This window comes from Anas platyrhynchos, chromosome 5, assembly GCF_047663525.1.
Source record: "Anas platyrhynchos isolate ZD024472 breed Pekin duck chromosome 5, IASCAAS_PekinDuck_T2T, whole genome shotgun sequence".
NCBI lineage: Eukaryota > Metazoa > Chordata > Aves > Anseriformes > Anatidae > Anas > Anas platyrhynchos.
Genome location: NC_092591.1, coordinates 24414036 through 24432854, shown reverse-complemented (window position 1 = coordinate 24432854; position 18819 = coordinate 24414036). Strand labels below are relative to the sequence as shown.

Below are 18819 nucleotides of genomic sequence, written 5' to 3'. Positions count from 1 at the left end.
ATTGACGGCCAAAAACCAGATCACTTTATGCGGAGAGCCTGAACTCCTGCCAACCAGTCACGAGTGGCGAGGCGAGACGGAAGATTTACCGCCAGACAGGGACCGAAACCACTAAAACCCCAAATCATTGGGAGGGCTGCGCCAAGGTGAGGACTCAGCTGCAGAAAAGCAGAAGGAGAGAGCGAAGAGGAGATGAAAAGCAAGCCCTGCTCAACCAGGAGGCGTCAGGCAGGGCCCGCGGTCCGAGGGAGCAAGGCGAGCGGCGGGGCTCTGCACATGCGTCCGCGGGGACTGGGGCAGCACTGAACAGATTAGCTTCTATTTGCAGCTATTAAAAATGATCAGATTAGTGAAAGCTAGAACCGAGAGAGGAGCTTTGGAGGGATCAGCCAAACCTAATTAATTGGGCAGCGTGATGGGAGAAGAAATTAAGTGTGGACAAGTAGAGGGTGAAGCATATTGGAAGGAACAACCTCGGCTTTTCATAATCGCTAGTGATTTCTAAATTAACTGGAAGCATTAAGGGAAGAAAGATGTGGGTGGATCTGTGGACAATAGAGTGAAAACCATCTGGTTAATGTACAGTGGTGAGGAAAAAAAACACAAACGCGCTGTCAGATTGCTTTCATAAGGGGATACAGAAAATAATAAAAATATTACAGTACTGTGTTGATAGTGACTCAGCTGTTATGGACGAGTTCAGTTTTTCAATTAGAAGACAAATTCAGATTATTTATGATGAAAAATACAGTAAAAAGAAAAAAAAAAAAAGAAGAGTTTTGTGTAGAAGCGAAGCGCCTTGGGGTGTAGAATGAAGTTTCTAAGCATGCATGGGGAGATCTGGCCATTTTGCAGGATGCAGTAAGCCAGACGCAAGCTACAGGTCCCTTAAGAAATGTGGCACCCTGCATCAGATTTTGTCATGCCTCTAATACCATTAGCACCTGATAACGCGGATGCCTCAAACTTAAAAAAAAAAAAAAAAAAGCAAAAAAAAAAAGCTGAGGAAAAGCCTGCATCTGCAATATATTTGAATATCTTCCTTTTGGGATTAGCGTCGTTTTCCTCCCTCCTGGTAAGAAGAAATGTCGGCTGCTGCCAAACCAAAAGCTCTGGAGCACAGAGGAGCCCTCAGGGATGTCCCTTCGCACCCCCTGGTCCCCACCAGCACCTCGAGGGGTCTCGGGGAAGCGGGGCTTGTCCTGCTGCGGTGCGGGAGCGGTGCTCCTGCTGCCTGCTGCCAGGCGCTTTCCTTCGGCAGATGATTGATGGAGGAAGGCGGGTGCCTTTAGAAAGCTATTCAGAGCACCTGAATCTTGCGGTAATTAAGCTCTCAATTTACATACCATGAATAGCCATTCAGTGGTACCTTCCTTTCCCCTGGTTCAGCTAGGAAGCCTTGCTAGATGCCTGAAGTGTGTGGCAGCAGCTCCAGCTCCTCTCAGCACAGGCAGCTCCCGTCCTCCAGGATGGCTATGTGGATGCCCATCCCGCTTGGGACAAGAGGGCGAGGAGGTCATTGCAGAAAAAAGCAGGTCCTTATGAGGGTGAGAGACCTCTGTGAATCCTAAATGCCCTCTTAAGCTCATCCTCCTGGACTGGAGCCAGCCGAGGCAGAGGCTGGAAGAGTGGGGTGACAGTGCCCTATATGCAAGGACGTGATGGGGGCAAGGAGGAGGAGGGATTTGATCAGGAGGACATCTGGAGGATGAGAGGGATAGGGGAGGGACCCCAGTGTGCAGGCTCACTGCTTTGCATCACTTTGGCAAAGCAAAGCAGCTCTAAACCCAGAACAAGGGTCCATATGCTTTGGCTGCTTTTGCTGGCAGCCAGATCCTTATGGTAAATCTGGCCATAAAACGTAACTTTCTCTCAAAAAAAATGAAGCTGGGCTGGGACTACCTGTCTGGTAGTTGCCACACAGGGATATCATCTGGGAAGGGACTCTGGGGCTCTCCTTTGGTGTCCAGACGAATGTCTGTAGCCAGCACTCAAGACCACAGTGTTTTCCTGAGAGAAAATGAAACGAAAAGGCTGCACCTCCAGAAATCTGTTATTCCAGCCTGTCCTGACACCTGCACACGTTATTTATGGCTGAGGTTACATGTGGAAACTTTCCAATGGTCAGGATGTCTCGGCAGTGGAACAGGTTATCTGCAGAGGCTGCAGAGGCTCCACTCCTGGAGGATTTAAACCAGGTTAGAGAAATATCTGTCCAAAATGTTCTGGGCAGAACTGATCCCTCCCTGGAGCAGAGAGATGGATGCAATGACTTTGGCAAGATCCTCCCCAGCCTTATGGGCTGTGACTCTGTGGTCACTTAGTGCTTGAATGGGGCCACCAAGTAGCCACCAAGTTGGGACTTCTGCTGAAGATGGAACTGAATTTAGAAAATCAAGGGGAAAAAGCCACTGACCCTCAAGTCAGCCCCAAGCCTCTACGCCGTGCAGCCCATACCAAAAAATCCGTGAGCTTCATACAGAAAAAATGAGATGTGCTTGGGCCAGGAGAGAGGTGAGGGTGCTTGAGAGCTGTCTGTACACATCTGCATCCTGTTATGTTGCATTTAGGGCACAAACAGCAGGCTTGCCGTAATTCCTCCCCAGAACAGAAGTCAGTGACACGTGCCTGCCTGGAAAGCTGTGCCAGCTCCGATGAGGATGGAAGTGAGGTCAATGGCTGGCAGCCGTGATTCAGCCTCCCCGCACCAGGGACAGCCGCGCTGCTGGCGCTGCCTGCAGCACCCGGTCCCCGGGGCTGGCAGGGCGAGAGGGAAGGAGCAGGATAGGGCGGTGGACGGAGAGGAGATGACGGCGAGGAAACATCCCACATTCCAGAGCTGGCTTTGAACCAACGGGGTTCAGTCTTTAAATCCCACAGGAGCCTGATCTGTGCAGCTTCACTTCCTCAACTGTTTATTGTCTTCTGTTTTTTTTTTTTTTTTTTTCTGTTCCCCCCTCATTTCTGGGAGTTGCACACCTCTATCCAAAGAGTGTGGACGTGTCCCAGCCTGAGCACAGGTCGATGTGGGCAGGAGCCACAGCAGCTGAGGGCTCCCCCTTCTGCAGTGGCTCCCATGCTGCGATGTGGGCGCAGAGGGTTACCCCCATCCCCAGCAAAGACAGAGCCCACCTGTGCTGGAGGTCACCTGCTGGAAGGCAGGTCCCCCGCCGCCCGACTGCTGAATAAAGCATCGTTACGGTCTGACAGACGGAGCCCCGGGGAGCTCCTAGCTCAGCTACTGGCAGGAGGCACAGTCTCTGGAAATGAAGCTTTACAGCGCTGCCGAAGCCCGAGATGAAAGGGAGGCAGCAGGGTTAGGAATAAGATATCAAGTGGCAGCCCTGTGAGCACTGCGGGGGCCTTCCCCATTTCTGCTCGCTCCCTTGCCGGCACAGAGGAGGGGTGGCAGGGGTCGCACCCCTGCCTGCACGGCCCAGGAGCCTTCTGCAGAGCCTCCAGCATCCCGCTGCCCTGTCCCCGAGCCTTGTATACAGCTTCTGGGCACACAGGGACCTTTTCCACCTCACATCCCTGGGTGGGGAGCGAGCCTTTTGCAGGGTGAGGTTCCCACTGTGCACCCCGACCTGCAGCTCCCGGGGTTTTTCCTCTCTGCAGTGAATTGTCTCCTTCCCGGTGTCAAGCCTCCAGGAAGCCGGCTGTAGAAATTTTAGGGAAAATCAGCTCAGCAAGCAGGAACAGAAGGGCCTTGTCCCCCAAACACTTTAAAAATATTGAAATTCACTTGAATAAGCAAAAAAAAAATGGCTGAACTGTCACGCATGAGGCACATGAATCATCTTCAGGGAGGAAAGCGATCCTGGCAATGTCTGGGCTTGAAGTAACAGTAGTTAACATTATAATGACTCATACCACATATGCGTCACATCGTTTTTCATTAAGAGCAGGATCCTGGTGTCCTGTGACTAAATGGGAGCTGGAACCACTGTCCTAAAGCCTGGGGCCAGGGACCGGCTCTCCCATATGTTCTGGGTCAGCGCCAGAAGCATTATCGGCCATCAGATATTAAATAATAATAATTCTCAGATCAAACACTTCATTCGAATGACAAAATGAGATGGGCTTTGGAGCTGCCTTCCCCAGGGAGTGGTGTGATTTTAATAGGGAGAAAATGGATAAATTGAGGGCAGGCACCTCCAGAGAGGCCCTTCTTCTGCTCTCAGCTCATTAATGTCAACCCCTGGCTCTGCAGCCCTTTTCTGATCTTCAGACAAGGTCAAAATTTCCATTTTTGTTTCTCCACAGAAAGACCTTGGATTCCTTCTCAGTAACCTCCCGTCCCCCTCAGCATTCTCTCAGCAGATTTCCTGATGGTGCAACCCCCTGCTGGCAAGCCCTGGATGCCAGCTCCTACAGCCTGAGCCCCTCGGTGCACCTCACCCCGAGCACCATGTCCCACCAAGCCCGCTTGGCCAGGCTGTTTTTGGGGTCACTGTCAGCCTGCTGGCAGGCCAGCCGGCCCACGGCACTGCTCACAGACCTTCGACTCTGCACCGATGACAAAATGCTTGGATTATATAGAGAACTGATGAGAGGCAGGGAGAAATTGCTGGGAGACGGGAGGTGAAGGTGAGGAGACCCCCAGGAACAGCCTGTCAAGGGGAAAAACGGGTGAGACTCAGCTCTGGGGTAGGAGCCAAGGATGTGCTGAGCTAATGGTGACACGGTTTCAGATTGAGAGCTGGCAGTGTGTCCCATCAGGGGAGGCTCAAATGCCACAGCTGTGTTTTGTGGTAGCCTGACTGCTTCCCAGGGGAGCTCTGGGGGCTTTGATATCACTCGTGGGCAGTGGTTGCCTTTTTTCGGTGCTGGTAGCCCTAACACATTGTTAGGGCAAGCAGAAAGGCTGGAGCTTCTCCTGGGGAGGGCAACAAGCACATGCTAACGTGGGTGGTGGGTGGGCTGCCTTGCTGCAGACCTGAGGAAGGAGACAGGATGTGTGCCAGCTGCGCTGCAGGGGGCTGTGCAAGCACCTCTGCAAGGCTGGAGAACAGCCCTCCTGCTCACACCTGCCTTGAGACAGGGCTCTGGAGAGCGTGGTCCATGGGATGGGTGGGAAACCCTCAGTGTGGAGCAGCAGACAATGTGCTTGTGGCAAGGGTAACTCACTTCGGGCGTCCTTGGAGTCTCACGTTCTGAGGGCAATGGCTCCTTCAGGCTCTGGGTCCTGCTAAAGCCCATGCCATCACGTTAAATCTGCTTCTCGTAACCAAATCATCCTCCAGCAGAATGACAGCATTGGCCCTGAGTGAGAGCAGAGTAGCCAAGGAATGTGCTGAAGTTAATGCATCAAACTGCAGGAAGAGAAAAAAACAAAATCTGGAAGATACCCATGGTGCTAAAATCACTTTACCCCCCTCCTATCTGAATAAAATAAACCAGCCAAGCGGATTTTTGTCAAACTTTACAAAATATGCCACCTGTGGGCTGAAAGAAGCAAGCAAAAATGTATCTCAAAGGGTAGTATTTGTACTGAGTGATGAACTACCAAAAATAAGTGCTTATAATTGAAGCTCTCTCTCCAGTCATTGCAGCAGGACCAGCGCAGTGCTCTCCCTGCTGAAGACCAAGCACTGCGGAGGGCACTGAAGAACCATCTGAAATCCATTGCAGGCCAACAGTCATTCACATCAGATGCTGAAATACCCCGCAGGGGCTAGGTTAACAGGAGGAAAAGTTTTACAGACCTTGGGAAGCAATATTGCCTGGAGGTAGAGACAAAAATACAAGAGCAGTGGGGGTCAGAGGGAAGCAGTGGTCATGTTAATTGCCCGTTCAGTCTTCTCTCCTTAAGCCCAGGACACCCCCAGAGCTGGACCTGTGACAAGCTCGGCATCTGCAGCCATTCTGGAGCCACGCTGGCTTAGACGAGCTCCAGGTGCTCTCGGAAGCAGGCAGGCAGTGGCAGGGAGGTTTAATCTAAGAAGAAGTAGGCAGTGTATTTGTTTTCTTGTGGAGACTCAGCTATAGCAGCCAACTGTGCTTGAAGTCCATGCAGCTGCTTGTTTTTCATTTGGGTCTGTTCTTGGGGTTATAGATTTAACTGTAGCAATAATGGGCTCAACCTCAGACTAGAGATCATTTATAAAGAGGGAAGTTTTTCAGGTTTCCAGAAAGCCGGGCTGCGGCATGAATGGTAACACTTTGCAGCAGCCGCACCATAATCCGTTGGCTCAAGATATTGTTATATGTGAGACGTTTAAAGATGCAAACTAACAGGTACCTTTCTAAAAGGTGAAAATACAAGCCCCAGACAGACGGTGTTTGCAGCCTGGGCTAAGAGAGGGGTCGGGGAGGTCCCCCTGGCACCCCCTGGCCTGGGGCAGCTCCCAGAAGAGAGTGCTGGGCCTGGGCAAGCCTCTTGTTTCTCCTCCTGGCATGGTGCCTGGCTGCTGGTGAAGCTTGGGCACCACCTTTGGGGTGTAGGTGGTGAAGCTCGGCCTGCCCTATGCCCACTGAAGCCATACGGTCACCAAGCATGCTGTCAGCACCCCTGGGAGACCACAGCAACACTGCTGTGGGCCCGAGTGGGTAAGGCCTGATGAGCACCACGACTGTGTAGCTCCTGGATTGCGCTGTCCCACTCAGGGTCACCTCACAGCAGCACGTCCTAGCCTCGGCCTGCATGGCCAGAAATCCTTTCCCGTCCACAGCCTCTCTCAGCAGCCTAAAGCTCCTGTATTTTTAAGAACAACTCCCCCTCCAGCCACGTTTGCCAGCTTTGCACGATTGCCTTGGCTGGGCTTGTCACAGCTGGGTATCGCCCCCGGCCCTGTACCCACCATGGGTGGGCTTTGAAGGCACGAGGGGTCCTGCAGCAGTCCTGCCAGCCCTTCAGGCCAAGCGGGTGGGCTACCGATGTATATCCTGTCTTTTTCCCTGGTTGTGCAATTTGTACAGGCTTTACACCCTTATTGACTGCATCCCGTGATGACCTTGCAAGAGCAGCAAACACCCACACGGCCATTTGGTTCAATTATTGTAATTCCCTCTCCACAGGGCTTCTCCTCCATGCCTTGCAGGTTCTTCTGAAAGCAGCAGCATGCTTCTTGCTGGCTTGAGCTGCATCGATCATATTATCGTCACTTCTGCTGCTTTAAAGCAGCGGATTGACTAACTTGGCCTCACCGGTCCTTAAAGCCTTTGCCAATGTTTTCATGGATGCTTTAAAGTCCTGTTCTCCCATCTTTATATGCACAGGAATTGCCTGTCAAGTCTTGACAAATCTCTTTCCTTGCCGTAGCCTAGCCTGATCCTGCAGCAGTGCCACAAAACAGTAAGAGGTCTGGGCCTTTCCTTGAAAAGGAAGGATAAAGATGGTGCACAGTTGGTGTAATTTTTGTCTATCTATCTGCTGGCTGCAGCGTGGGCTTCCATAAATACAGTTTTCCAGCACATGGTGACACCAGGGACAGGCCATACACTGGCAGCAGGTACTGCATGGACATGAAAGAGGGAAAGGTGGGTGTGTATCCCATGAATGGGCTGAAGGAGATGGAGAGGTAAGGACCATGGTGGTGTCTACAAGGCAGGGGCTGGCTGCACGTGCATCCGACCAGCAGCAGGGTTAGAGCAAGGGCTCTTCATCCAGCGGGGAAGGCCAGACCTCAGCGGAGGCAGGCACAAGAGATTGGCCAGCCCTGGACGCGGGCTCGATGTGCAGGGCAAGAGATGGAGCCTGGATGAAGGTGCCCACACTGGCACCAAGCTTGGCTCTTGGGGAGAAGGACATCACCAGAAAAATGTCACCCTACCGGTACAGCAGATTTTTAGTATTCTCCTCACCATCCCATTTTTCCCTCCTGCTCTGTACCAACTTCTTTTAATTTGCTCATTAAAGGGAGCCGGGTTATTAAAACAAATTGTGGCATTTTCTGTTGAAACCTGTGAAAGAGCTAGATGCCTGAAATTGCCCTCACACTAATGGGTACAGTCCTGGCTCAAGTGAGTTATTGGCAAGCTGCTTGCTGACTCCTGTGGAGCCAAGATTTCACCTCAGATGGAGCCTATCTTTCAATTAAAGGTATTACTCTTAATATTCATTAAAATTCTGTTTAATCCAGGCTCTGCAAGGGGCAAACCCTGAAATTCATTAAGAGTTTTATAAAAAGCCACTGCAAAGGACCACAGTCAGGAAAAGTGGCTCCTGGGGGGAGCAGAGCATGGCGAGAGAGAGCATGCCTTCACCTGGGGAAGGAGCAGCACCTGCAGCTCGCCGATGAAGCGTGGGATGGTTTTTAGTACCCCTCTATTTACCCCATGGAAAAGGGAGGCTGGGCATAGAAAAGATTTGTGGCTCCTTCCCTGTTGTGGCACTTTGGCCTCTGCTCGTGCTGCAGGAGAGCACCCAAATGTGGCATCTTGCCGCAAACTGCCCAGGTGCCCACATAAACCTGAAGAAAAACAACTTGGGCTTGTGCTCCACCTGAACCAGAGCCTCCATCCCCACCACTGTTTGCATTCACTGCACACCTGTGCAAAGCCCTGTAGGCTGCTGGTGACTTACTGCTGCGTATGACAGAGGTCTTGTGGGCTTCAAAATCCATCTGGAGGCCGTGCTCAGCGAGCCGTTGAGTGAATACCCTGAAAAGTTGCCTAGAGGTCTGTAGGTACCTGCCTTGAGACACTCCTGTCAGCACGCAGCCAGCTGGCTCTGACGTTCGCAGTCGGGATAAAAGTGCTGCAGATTGCTGAGGAGAGAAAATGGCTCGGAGGCTGGAGGAGAGAGAAATGAAATGGAAGGATCTCCAGGTGGAGCCTGTAAAAGAGCACACCGGAGAGCTGGGTGCTTCTGCAGGGGCTGAGTCTGGGACCGAGGTGAGATTGGAGATGCTTGGACAAAATGCCAGCAACTCACCTCCAGCAGGGAGCTGCAGCCTGAATGCTGCAGAGTTTTGTGACCCCCCCAGGTTTGAGTCGAGGTGTCTTGGGACTGTGTTGTAGGTTGCTCTAGTTTCAGTGTTCGTTTCTCTGCCTGTATTTGCAGGTGCTGTGATTTTATATGCAGTTTCACAAGGCTTATAAATATACCCAAATATTTCTTCATTAAATGAGTATTAGTGCATTTTTCACAGGCTGCAGCCTTAGGTGGTGGCTTGACCCCTGCAAGAAGCCCTGCTCGGCCACATGTGTTAGATGAATTGTTTTTGTCTGTCCCTTGTGGTCCTCTGCACCTGCTAATTTCTTTATTATTATTTTTTATTTCCAAAAGTCATCCTGCAGGGTCGAGTGACCCCTAAATCCCTGTCCCCATTTTGTGTATTTGGCATTCTGCAACTCTGGTTTTGCCCTGGGAGAGTTGCTGCTGCCCACAGTCAGAAGGCAGGCTGCCAGCAGCCCTGGCTTCCTCTCCTCTCAAACATCAGCTGCCTTCCCCAACTAGAAAATATTGCTGTATGAAATACACCGGGTTCCCCAGATCAATAACCCATCAGTACTCTGAACTCGGGGGAAGCAGCCAGTTCCTGCCTCTGCCAGCCAATTCCCTGAGAACCTCTCTCTTTTCTCCCCTGTTGCCCTCTAAACCCTATTTCTCTCTATCCCTCCCCTTTTTCCTCTGTTGCTCCCAAAGTCCGTCACTGTTCCTTCCTTTCCCTGTGTTGTTTTATTTCCCTAAACTGTGCCCACATTTCTCTTACTTCTTTCTCTCTACCTCTCCTCTCTTCTTCCAGCCTCTCCCCTCTGCCTCCTCATTACTCCTATCTCTCAGCAAATTGTATGCTGTCATTTACAACTGTAATGATGATGAAATACCTGAGACATGGAAATAGCAGGCATCATTTCCCTCCCTGCCCCTTCCCTCCTCCCCGTACACACAAGGCATATTTCATTTCTCCTGCTTTCCCGCAGCCACAGCACCGGAGCTCCAGCATGCCCGGGGAGCATCAGCGTGGTGCCAGCAGATGCAGAAGTGATGAAGGATGGCAGGGAGGGCCAGCTCCCCCGGCTAATCTCCTTCGGGGACCAATCTTGTTACAGACGGAGCAAGGTGAGGGCTGGCTCTTGGAGTACTTCTCACCCAGCCCTCTCTGAGTGCTCTGCAGCGATAGGCAAATCACTTTATCTCCGTGACACAGACGGAGGAGCTGAAACAAATCACCGCGCTGATGAGCGAGCGGGATACAAGCAGAGTGTACCCACTCTTAATGCTTTGAAGGAAAACATCACCGAAAGGGACTAGCCCCAAGGACCAACCATTACTTGTGATTGAAGCTCCTGGTGGGAACAGTAACAAAGCTTTCCACTGCAAATCTGGAGTCCGCAATGCACAATTCAGACCAAAGTTCGATGTTCTTCTGCCTCCAGCCTGTTCTTCAGGTGGCAGGGGACAGACTTGCAGTGACAATATGCAGAGAGCTGGACCTCTGCTGCAGTGTGCCCGCTGACTGAGTGCAGCTGCACACACCTGAAGACCAGCATGGTGATGGGTGTGAATATTTCATGGACAAGTCCGTGGGAGACAGGCAGGAGCAGGTACTTTGACTGGAAGTTGATCCCTGCAGCCCCTGGGCAGACCCAGCCCAGCATTGCACCTTGACCTGAGCTACAGGTATCCACAGAGCCACCAGCTCCTGCTTGTTCTGCTTGTCCTCACTTGAAACGAGTGGCTTTTACTTGTCCCTTCTCTTGAAATACCTATGCCTGTACCTACATCGCTTGTGTCATTCTTGGTGATCTCAGTAAATCAGAACAGGTAGCCAACGGTTGACTGACACTAGCCGTGCTGGGGATGCTTTTCCAGTGGCATAAGCTGTTTCAGTAAGATAATGAGAAATTAGTCAAGCATTCGTGAACAGATGCTCTTCCTCCTGAAAAACACGGGGCTCGCTTCATTGTTTGAACAAATCTTTCTGCTAAGCTGCCTCTAGCTGCTAGGGCACTGATTTGATGCGACGTCTGCTATTCGTCTTCATACAAGCCTCCACGTTGGGCACGATGGGCTGAGGTCAGCTGCTGCCAGCGGGCTGCTTTGGCAGAAGTGGCAGCTGAGCCAAAAGTGCGCTCAGGGGTGAGAAGGAAACGTGGGGCTCCTTGTTTCGATGCCTCCCGATGACTCCTCCTGCAGCACTGCTGGGCATCCAGCCACCACGTACGAGGCCCTAAAACCAATGGCTGCTGTCAGGTTGGCTCTGAGGAGCGCGTAGGTTCCCCTAGTTTTCTTTCCCTGATTAATTTTCTGGAGTGTTATAAAGCATTAAGTCAGTGTTAAAGATCCCCACGTGAGTGGCCGTTCTAAGCAGAGTGGTGTGTGACAGCTTTGTGTGTGTTCCCACAGGAAAAGCAGGACCTACAGAAATCCAGGACCTACAGAAATCCTGCTCTGGGTTCTCCGGGCATTGTCACAGACACGAACCCACCAAGCCCAGCACCTCCATCACGATGGTATCAGCAATTTCTTCACCCACCTGAAGGAGGCTGCCAGGATGGCATACCCCTCACATACGTACCCCGTACAGCACTGCCTGCGCAGCTCTCTGCAGGGATGTGGTGTGAAATACGTGTGGTGGGGCACCTCCACGGTGTCCTCTCCAGATGGTGAAGTCATAAAGACAGCTCGGTGCTGGCTCTGCCATGCAGTATAGTTTTGGTGAGCCTTGGCCTGATATATGTATTTATATATATAAAAATATATTTTTTTGTATTGCAGGAATCCCTGTGTAAGAACACTGCATTACGAAATGGCTTGCATTGGAGTGAGAGCAGACACTGCAGTATGGAGACTCGGCAGCTTCATCCATAACGGCCCAAACACTCAATAAATGTTGATAAGTTGATACTTGTGCATCCAAAAACCACAGCTCTTCATGTGGGGCCTGGCTGCACCCAGACCCTCAGGACCCTCATTTTATGTCTGGCAGGCTCTAGCAGTCAATTAGCACTTTACTCTGGTCCAGCCTCTTGCTCTCAGCTCTGTGCACCAAGGGTGACGCCAGCTCAGCACAGCCCACTGCTCTGGGCTGCTGAAATCCCAGCCTCTTGCAGAGAAGCAGGGAGAGCCAAGGTATGAGAAAGAGGTTATTCCCCTGGATTTACAGCCTCTCCAAAATCTCTACAGCTCTGATACCATCTCATTTAAAAAAATTTTTTTTTTTGTACAAGCACGCACGGTGGGTACAGTTCATTCACTGTATGAAGCTGTAACCTAATCCATCCTTCTCCTTCAAGGGTGGCACACCCAAAGCCCCAGTTATTCAGCCCCACTTCTCCTCCTGGCATGCCGTGTTTATTACTGGCTGTCTTCTGACTATCACAACAAATTCAGATATGAACTCGGTGATGGGCTTCATGGGGCAGAGAAGACAATTATAAGGAGCAGAAATAGCCCACATACACAGCGGGAAGAGCTCTCCGATTCAGAGCCCTTATTATAGATCAGAGTCCGTAAGATTCAAAGTCCATATAGACCATCACAGACTGTATTTCTTCTGAATCTTGCCTTGGCAAGTAGAAAAAGACCTGTCTGTCATAGAAACAGATTTATTTAACCCTTGCTAGTTTGTTGTGGACCGGTGTCGTAGAAAGAGAGCGGTCTGAAGCTGGGGCCAGGTTAAAGAGGAACAGAATGGTAAGGAGATTTTTAGATCTGGATTCTGCAGCAGCAATGGGTGACTTGAGGAGGATCGGTGGGGAAGCTCCAGAGACGGCTGCACTAATTGTATCTTGGCCCTGAAAACAGATCCCCAGGCAGAAAATGAAGCCATCTAGTTCTGTCCGTGGGTATCATCTCACTCTCTGCTTTCCCTGTACACTGGTGAGGCTGTCTTCATAAGCAGAGGGGTTTGTCACTGAGGATACAACATACCCTGAAAGCCATTTCTGCTCAAACCCATTCCCTTTCCAACAGGATCACTCCGAATCCTTGGGAAGCCCCTGCTGCTGTGGCAATGTATCTGACCAGTTGCTCCCATTAGAGGGCATTTATGTTTGTTGTTTCCTCTTTGCTGCTTTCCATCAGAGATTTGCACACCTCGCTGCCCAAGCCCGAGAGCTCATCAATGCCATGATATGTTTGTGAGGCCCGTCAAAGCACTGGGATTAGAGGCTTCACAAGCCACCAGTTTTCTGCTGAACGCTTCCCCAACTTTGCCGTCAAATCTGCAACAGCCTCGACCCAATTTCATCTCTCTCTGCCACTCAACCCGAGACAAGAGCGTAGGATTTATTATGCTGGGACTTGTGCTCCTGAGCGTGAGGACATTCCCGTTATCAGTGGTTGACAGGCCATCACGAAAACACTGCTGTCAAAGCAACGAGCTGGCGGCGAGCATTTCCCCAAACCCCTGTTTGTCTGCAAACGGCAGCGAAAGAGCAGCTCCTGCTCAGGAAAGCAGCTCTCCAGCGGCTGCGGGGAAATGTGGTCCCCCTGCCCAGGACAGGACCTGGTCCTGGTTTATTATTCTGTAGTATTCCAGCACAGCTCGCCTCATTTCCTCTCCAAAAGGCTCAGCCCCAGTGATGAGGGAATGGGAAACCCTCATGCGATGTTCACAGATTTTAACATTTGCCCTGATGTCTCAAGCCACTCCTTAACCACTTTCCTCTTCTTCTGTACCAAGCCTCCTTGTTAAAATTTAACACCGCCACTCTCAGCACGCTGCTTTTCTTGGCAGGGTGGCCGCAATCGCTTCGGATGAGGATGTCCCTGCTAGAATCACGTCATCAGAAGCCCCGGTGCCACTGCAGCGGCGCTGAGCAGCAGCCCAGGTGCATTATCCACAGCTGAGTCCAGGCCAACCCTTACGGTGTGCCCCCGAGCCAGCCTGCCTAAAACGCGATTGTTTAAATGTCACATCGGGAGCACCTCCGCCAGGAAGCACTGAGTGCAAAAATGTATGTTTGGGAAACATTGGCGTGTTTTATCTCTTTCTGGGGGCTGGTCTGGTTCGTGGGCAGCCTGCCTCGCTCGGTGTCTGTCCTCTGGAGGCCCAGCCAGGTCACAGCTGCTTGGTTATTTCTGATAACGGCTGTGGGGTTTCCATCGGACACAAAGCCTGAGCCCAGGGCATTACATCCCTCAGCATTTCAAGTCCTTTCCTAAATTTCCAGGGGGCTTTATTGCTCCATTTCCTCCACAGGCATTTTCGCTCTAATAATGTGTCACAAACTAATGAAAAAAGAGGAAAAGAGTGCCTGAGACCATCTTGTGACACAAATAGCCACAGCCAGATATTAAAGGTGGCTTTTAGTACCTTGCTCCCTCCTCCCAGAAGATCCTTCATCCTCACGAGGCACTTCACTGCAGTGCCCACGGGTACTAAAAGATGATGGACGACCCTCGCTCTGAACAAGCCCCCCGGCTGGAATTTCATCACCGAAATTCAGGAGCCTTCCTCATCTCAAAAATCAGATTTTTGGCAGCCTGTGGTTCCCATCCAGGTGGCGGTGTGCAGGGCACGGCGCAGGCCCAGCTCTGCTGTGGGTGGGCTGGGGGTGAGCAGAAGTCTGCCTCCCTAACGAGGAAGGAAGCCCAATTAATCCCATTCAGACTCAAAGCCTACCATCAGAGGAAGGCTGAGAGTTCACTGGAGAATTGCTCTACATAGCTGCATTTTTATTGTATTAATTTCCCGGCTGCTTGGCCGGAGGATGCTAAGGCATCTAACATTTACACAGAGAAAATGATTTGGAAAATGGTGGGGATCAACATCACCTCAGAGAAAAAAAAAAAAAAAAAAAAAGTCTGCGTTTGCCCAGCTGTGCTCATTCCAGGAACAACACTGCCTTTCCAAAGGAGGTGGGCATTAAGCTGGGGTCTCCGTGCTGGGGGCTGGCCCGCAGTGCTGGGATCCTGGTGAAGCTGAAGCTTGCAAATTCACAAACTGAGCGTGGGGGCAGCTCTGTGGCTAGGTGGGGGGACTTCTGGACGTGGTCTTTGTGCACACAGGCTGCAGAGGTCCTTTCTGCCAGGCTTTGCAGCCTGAACCCATCAGTTCCCACCTAAGCCCTTTCCCACTTGGCAGCCTGTGGGTGGCTTTGGCCAGCAGCATGTGTGCTTTGGCATATTTTTGGCCAAGCCCGTGCCCTAACACGCCGCTGAGCTCTGTGAAGTGCCTGTGACCGGCCCCTCGCAGTGCCTTCACCTACACTCATCCAAGAAATAATTGGACGGTTTGAAGCGCAGCACCCTTTTACTTCACAGATAATAAATTTCATATCTGCCCTGATTCGGGGCCGAGAGATATGAGCTCTCTCCAGAGCTGGCCATGGAGGCAATTTCATTTCACTTCTGCTGACACAGGAAGAAGTTTGGGGGGCCGAGCGCTGCTGCTGCTGATTGCTGTGTTAATAACCCCCTCCTGCCCCAGGGGCCCTGCCTGTGCTCTTGCCCCTCTGCTCCCCCATCACACGTGCGAAACACCCAGAGCAGCACACAAAATCGGTGTGGAGCCAAAGTTATGAAGGTCGGTGGGGCTGTTTAATCCAACAGCAGCTTGGCTGGCTCCCATTCAGCACGCACAGCTGGGGCAGGCGAGCAGGCGGGGGGGGAGGCAGGAGGGATTGGTGCCTGTGCTCACACAGAGGCCAGTGAAGCTGCTAATTTTCTGCAGCAGAGGAGTGTCCTCAGCCCTCACAGCTTCGTCCCTAAACCGGTGGCATTTGGCAGCCCTCCCTGGGGCCCCGTGTCCCCAGGCAGGTCTCTGTGAGCTGCAGATAAAGGGTTGGTAACAAATAACTGCCAGCCTGGAGGAGCCTGAGCTGGGGTGCGTGATGGGGGCACGGGCAGTGCCGCATCCTGCTTCATGGGTGATGCTCATCTGCATGGCGGGCAATCCTTATTAATTAAATGGTATTTATTTGGCTAATGAGGTGGGTCCAACTTCAGCATGGCTGGTGAGAGGTGGAGAAGAGAGGCATGCTGACAAGTGTTGCACAGCAGCCAGGGCATGCCTGAAAACGCCCCTGTAACCAGCAGAGCCATGGAACGGAGGAGAAGCCCCACATGCTGGGAGCCCCTGGGGCTTTGTGTCCCCTCACACGGCCCCACAGGAGGCACGGGGCTGGGACGAGCCGGGGATGGAAGCGGGCATGGTGCCGGGCATCCTGTGCGTGAAGCCGGGCGGATTTCCCCTCTGCTACAAAAGTGATGTTGAGTTTTTAGATCAATAGCTTCACCTTCTAAAATGTTCCAGAAGAGCCTGTAACGATTTTTAATCTGTTCTAAATGTCAGAACAAACAGCATTTCCTTCTGAAAGGCTTTGCAGGAAGCCACGCCGGCGGCTGCTCGGCCCCGCAGCGGGTCAGGCGGCTGCCCCGGCAGCAGCATCGTGCCCCAGCCCTGGCCTCAGCAGCGAGCTCTATTTCTTGCCTGTTTTCTATTAAAGCTGCAATAGCTGCAGAGAGAAGTGCTGTGCCCAGGGCAAAGCTCTCTCCCTCTCACTGCTCCGTGTAGATGCCCCTGGTACCTGCCTGGTGTGAGGTGTCCCGCCCAGAAGGGGTCTCACCTGCAGCAAGCGGTGCTGGGGGGTGCTCAGTAGGACCCCTGGGGATTTGCAGGGGGTTCGGATCACATCTGCTGCCTGCTTTGGTATCCCCTACCTCGCAGCCACATCGTTTTTCTCACATTCCCTTTGCCAGGCCCCTCCTCCAGGCTGCGGGAGCAAAAGTGGCAGAGATGGGAAGATGGTGAATGCATGGAAATAGGTCAGAGCCGAGGAACTCCGGCGGGCGCGGGCAGAGGTGGCGAGGTCTCCAGGTGTGCCAGAGCAGGTCACTGAGGTGGGCAAGCGTTAGGCTATTTACACAGGGAAATGATAGATTCCCCGTGCCATCCATCGCCCTGCTGGAGGCACATCCACCTCTCAGCAGGGCAGGCAGGGAGGCAGCTTCCCGTGCCCGTGCCTTCCCATCTCTCTCCCCTTTCAGGGCCTTGATCGTGTCAAAAACTTCCGCGTTTCTCTTTCACAACCTATTTAAGGGCTGCTCTGGCTTATTTATAGTTCCTTTCCCCACCATTGTACGCTGAAAATGATCAGGGGCTCAGCTCTCCCCTGCAGCAGAGCTGAGGCTGGAGCCCAGCCCACATCCCCGGGCACCCCCAAGCACCTCTCCAGGCACCTTCATGCCCCTGGCACCTGGCTTCTGCCCAGCAGCGTGTGAAATGCTTGGCAAATGGCATACCTGCCCCAGCACGCAGGTTTTTTTAGGGCTCCAAACTTTTCAGTCACGTTTGCTAACAAGTTTTGTCTGAAAATGTACCGGATAATTTGTCCCTGAGAAATGTCAAAACATTTTGTTTAGACATTTGCTAAATGAACCATCCTGGCTTTGTTTCAAGACGACAGATCCATCTCAAAGCTGACCTGGTTTTTAAGTTTCTAAAGTTTATTTATTTATTTTTTTTAACTGCAAAATCATGTGGAATGTTTTATGGTATGCACTGACCCCTTTATTTCATGAAAACCTCCATCGCTTTTCCATTTGGTTCGAATGAGAAGCTCTGCACCTTCCTCCTGTGGTGGAGGGGTAAGGACGGTGAGCAAACGATGAAACCCACTCTCCCCATAGTGCTGAGCCCCCCCAAACCTCCCCCTCACTGGCTCGGATGCCCACGTTTCTGTGGATTGCCTGAGCCCTCTCCCTCCCTGCGAGCTTGCTCCGGTGCCCCAGCCCGCCACCCGGGGAATACAAATGCTGCCTTCGAGGCTGCGTGCACTCCTCCTGCCCCCACACCTTGTTTTCCATTAAAAGCAGAGATTAGTTTCTGACTTCACTGGTTGGAAAAGCACCAAGGAAGGAAAAATAGAGCAGACCGCGGGGGAAAGAGCTGCAGGAGAGGACAATCAGGGCCGGCACCAGCTCTGCCCCAAGCAGGGCACAGCTCGCATGGGTGGCCCCAAAACCTTCCACGTGGGGTACAAACCCCTCCTCGTGCCCTGGCCTGGCTGAGGCTGGGCTGCAGCATCCTCCCACCCCTTCTCCCACCCCACAGCAGCCCAGGATGGGGAGAAACCCTCGTTTCCCTCCATCGGCTTCCCTGCACGGCTGACACCGATTGCTATGGAAACCTGGGGGATGCGGGGAAGGGGCACCCGCTGCCTCTGTGGGGCTGAGCCCAGAACCAAGCTGCTGTGTGAAGGTAGAGGGTGAGCGCTGGCTCCTGGCTCGCCCTCCCCATCCCGGGAGGTTCGGAGGTGCTGGTTGCTGCCTCCCGTCCGTCCTGTGCTTTTCCTCTCTCTCTGCATCAGCTGTGACAAGAGCTCAGCTCCAGGCAGAAAAGCACCTCCCTCGCCAGCTGGGGACTGTTGCCAGATTTCGGCTCCTCCAGCCTTTCTTCCCCCAGCAATGCACAGAGGTTTTTTCTTCCTACGTGCAGCTCAAAGGCTCTTCTGTTTCACTTTCTTGTGAGGACTATCAAAGCGCTCACAGATTTATATATTTTTTTTAATGTTTAGCAGCTTTTGAGAGGGGTCCCAGCACAGGTGAACCGCTCTCACCAGGCACAGGCTCTGCTTTCCCCCCACAAGCACTGCAAATTGAAAGGCAGCCAGAGGGAGAAAGTCCCCTAATTAGAGACCCGGTGCCCCCTTCCCTCCTCCTCCTATCCAACCCCAGCAAAAGTCCAGGAGCATCCCTCTGGGGCACTGACACCAGCTGCTGCTGCTGCTGCCTCCCTTGGCTAGGCTCGCACACCTCCTGGCAGCTCCACAGACATTTGAAGAAAACATGTGCAACTTTCTTCTGCAGAGACCGAATCAGTTTTGTCTGCCCGAGCTGTGTCCGCAGCCCTCTCTCCTTGCAGTATCTCTGTTGTGAAGGGAGGAAGGCTCCTGCCACAGGACATGCTCTTATCTCCCTAC

At 52.3% G+C, this 18819-nt stretch overlaps 1 long non-coding RNA gene across 1 annotated transcript; it reads left to right on the top strand.

The window, feature by feature from the left end:
* The first annotated feature begins 7783 nt into the window (after window positions 1-7783).
* Window positions 7784-13597, top strand: LOC113843909 (uncharacterized). Its single transcript, XR_003497836.3, has 3 exons — window positions 7784-8838; window positions 9871-10009; window positions 11669-13597. It is a non-coding gene; the product is annotated as an uncharacterized lncRNA (long non-coding RNA).
* The last annotated feature ends 5222 nt before the right edge of the window (window positions 13598-18819 follow it).